At 34.1% G+C, this 4066-nt stretch overlaps 1 long non-coding RNA gene across 1 annotated transcript; it reads left to right on the top strand.

Annotated features, from left to right (window-relative positions):
* The first annotated feature begins 523 nt into the window (after window positions 1-523).
* Window positions 524-3853, top strand: LOC110438912 (uncharacterized). Its single transcript, XR_002457308.3, has 2 exons — window positions 524-877; window positions 2751-3853. It is a non-coding gene; the product is annotated as an uncharacterized lncRNA (long non-coding RNA).
* The last annotated feature ends 213 nt before the right edge of the window (window positions 3854-4066 follow it).

Raw genomic sequence — 4066 nt, 5'->3', positions numbered from 1 at the left:
AAGTATACTTATTGTCGATGCACATGAATTTGATCAAGGGTGAAGTATTAGGAAAACTTAAACAGCAAGGAGATTGGTATCAGTCGAATGCAGTGCTTAGTGAGTTTTGTCCATGTGACATCTATGCTAAATATAATGTGAGGGAAGGAACAGCGAGCAGTACCTGAAGTGATTTTTAAGCATTTAGTAATGAGGGTTTGAGGTTATATTAAAACGAGTACAAGGCAAGAAATACATGTTTGTACTACTTAACAGGTTGGGATTAAAATCTGGTTGTGATGATTAACTATATTTCTCATGAATAAAAACATCCATTCTTAGATTTGGACTATCATCAGAAATAATTTCAAATAATTATTGTGCATTAATAAATTTTGAGTAATTAAAGTAATTTAAAAATAGCTAAATAAGTAAATAAGTGATTAAATAAATAATCAAATAAATAAATAAAACAGTTAAAAAAGTACTGTTAATTAAGAATGAATCAAAGGCTAGAGTGAAGTTTATCAAGCACAATCACAACAACTGGTCAAAGGCACCAAGAAGATCTATTAAGGCCATAACTTTTTTGAAAAACGTAAAAAATGGTAAACCTGATTGAGTTTGGATTGGTAAACTGGACTGATGTGTAAACTGATGCTTTAATGAGTTTTTATGTAAACTAACAGAAACAGGAACACTGCATGGAACTGCTAATGGCACATAAGAATTTCTGTCGAATAAGAAAAACTAACTGCCATGTATGAAGTTATTTATTTACAGGAACAGAACAGGGAACGACAGAAGGAAACTGTTTTGGAAGATCTTCCTGCTGCTGTTGCTGCTGCTGATGATGCAAATAAAGATGAGTGAAAGCCTAGAGGTAACTTCTCCAAAGGTAAAGGATTATTCCAATCTGACAGATTTGGGCAAGAGTATCAAACAATTGTCTTCTTAATTTTTTGGAAAGAGGCAAATATCCCACAACAAAATGAAGATAAAGAACAATCATCTAAAGAAAAATGCCGACCCAGAGGATATGCATGAATCAAACTGATACATATGCGATTTATGTAGAAATTGACTGACCAGATCTCAGATGATCAGTTCTTAGAAGAAACTAAAAACAGTGATTGGTATTGCTGGTACAAATACACAGTTGGAAAATTACAAATATCCAATTGTCTAATATGTTTATAATAGCCTCTATAAAGCTTATAGTGCTTGTAAATCTTTATGATTTTAGACATTGTGCAAAATTCAGGAAAATAACTGCAATATACCATACAGTGACTCACTGTTTTGCCAGGCTTGATGTCTTGATACTATAGGAAACTTCAAATTTACATTAGAAAACAATGATAGGTTGAAAAAACACTGTAAAGAAATGAACATCAGAGTTCAACCAGCAGTAAGAGAGATCCCCACAAAATAAGTGATAAATAAGAAATTAGAATATGAATGTTATAATCAAACAAGAGGATTAGAAAATGTAGGAAAATTTAAAGGAAATTGTGCAATAATTTGGCATTTGAATAACGAAATGTAGGAAAAAAGGAAATGCTTATATGCAAACCTTCCAAATGGCTACAGCTACAATAAAGAGTATAATGTTGCCAGTTTCAGAAGGTGCAATTATTCGGAAAAATAATAAGGCGGTTAATCGTACATTTGGTAATTGTACTGAACAAAATGTTAAATTTCCAAAACGATTTCCCTTAATACAACAAGATGAACAGGTAGCTAACTATTACTGGATCTGCGGAAGAGGAATATTACGCCCCACACTTCCTTTAAATTGGAAAGGAATTTGCACTAGAGTTAAACTAATACAGAAAGTGATAAATGATTGGGTTAAAGAGTAAGATGACCTAGAAAGACCAAAGCATTGAAAGCAGCAGAATTATAAGCATAAAGTTAAGAGACAATATACACCTGACTCAGAAGTTTACATAGATACAATTGGCCAACCTAGTGGAATACCAGATACGTTTAAAGTAAGAGATATAGTAAAAGCAGGACTTGGGGTTATAGTAGTGTGTATAATTGCAATGGGAAAATTTTAAGAATGGGCTAACTACGTTTACAACCAACAAAGATTTATAAATTACACAAATGATGCCCTAACAGCATTAGGAGAACAATTGGCTCTGACAAGTAAAATTGCTTGTCAAAACAGTGCACCATTTGCTGCACCTATATCCTAAATAATACTGCCCCAGGTGGATCTTTCATGGAAGCTATGCGGAAATTGGAAAACCTGAGAAAAGAAGTAAAAGAAAATGCTGGAGCGGATAAGAACTTAAGTGACTGGTTTGCTTCTGTATTTGGATCATGGAGACAATGGATAATCAAGATTGGAATATTCATAGGAATTGCTCTACTTGTTTTTGTCCTTCTCTTTTGTTGTGTTGTGCCTTTTCTCAGATTGATGCTGGTTAAAGCTGCTGTCAAGCAGATAACCAATGTGCAAGTGAATGGAATTGTGCATGACTGCAGAGACCATGTCTATGAAGTCTTTGGGCTAGATTTGGAACAGTTGGATGAGTTTTAAAAACAATTTCTACTTTAAATTTCTTTTTTGTCTTTTAATTTTTTTTTGGACTTCTAACATTTTACTAATTTTTAATGGATGAGAGTTTTAAGCAAGGCACAATCCATAATACAAGAAAAAAAAGAAAAAAAAAAAACTAACAGAGTGGACTAAAAACTGAAAAATTGTGTGATTATTTAAGCCCTATTTACTAGTATACATTTCTGTATGTATTTAGGAGTTCATCGAAGCTGCCGGAGCTCATATCAGATGCACACGGGGAAAGAGGGAAGATGATTATGGTCAAGGGACACCTTGGTATCCAATGGCAAGAGATGCAGAAGAGCAGACTCTACTGGCGGTTTAAAAACCCACTGTCTGCTCCAACACCAGACAGTACTCAGAAGTACCCCTGGCGACGTGGGATAAAACATCATGGCTCTTTTACAGGCGCCGAGAATATTCTACAACTATATGATTTATATGAAATGATGATTAATCAAGTATATATGATGTATACCCACAACTGTGAGCAAGGCTGACAAGCATATGTTTTTAACCTGACTAATGATTATTGTGTGTTGAACTCCCCAAAAAGGAAGTATTCAGTTAGGGAGAGCGGGATCTTTTACTCCTTCTAAAGTCAAAAGTAGAGGGAGATGTTTGGTTCTGTTTCTCCTCTGAAGTGCGGCGGAAGGATGCTGACAATTGATAAGGATGTAGATGGGCAACTTTTTGGTTGCACAAGTATGTTAAGACTTTGCAAGTGTTGGATTCTTAAGTTGCACTTCAGCGAGGGATTTAGGAAAAGGACTTTTTTGATTAAGTCCTTAAGGGGGGATTTATTTAGGAGAATTATAGAGGAACTTTTATTATGTAATCACTATATAATCACTGTATAATCTGCCACTATTAAAATACACTGTTAAAACATATAGAAATACATTCAAGTGATGCAGAGCAAAACACACAGAAGTAAACAGCGGTGAAGTAAGACCATTCAGACAGCATATGCAACATGTATTGATGTATTGACCATGACAAAAACAACTTAAAAACAACTTTGCTCAACCTGCATGGCAAAAGCATGCATAGGGAGAATCATTTAAAAAGTGTTGAAATATGACCTTTAAGATGTGCAAAAACAGAAAAACATACAGCCATCAATATAAAGGCTAGAATCCTATTGGAGCCTGGAAATAACGTGATGCTCATGCTACACCACTGTTTCATGATGACTATAGGAAAAACATGTATATAAACTGTGGGTTTTGGAACATTTGTAGGAGAGAGATCGATCGACCAACTCTGCTGTAACAATAAACTGCTTCAACTTGACAACTTCGAAGACCTCAGCCTCTTTTTTGAAACTTAGAAGATGTTTGACGAGATCCAGTGCAACTTTCCACAACAATAGTGCTTTATTACAACAAATCAAGAAAATATTTAGGCTATTGTTTTTTTTATTATTATTTAAAATTGTGGTTATAATTCAGTCTGGCTTGGTAAACATATTTATAATTAGATTATTAAAAGTTGCTAAGGATTTTTTTA

The sequence above is a fragment of the Danio rerio genome, chromosome 17 (genome assembly GCF_049306965.1).
Source record: "Danio rerio strain Tuebingen ecotype United States chromosome 17, GRCz12tu, whole genome shotgun sequence".
Lineage (NCBI taxonomy): Eukaryota > Metazoa > Chordata > Actinopteri > Cypriniformes > Danionidae > Danio > Danio rerio.
Note: the sequence above shows the minus strand (reverse complement) of the source record. Positions and strands in the feature narration are given on the sequence as shown.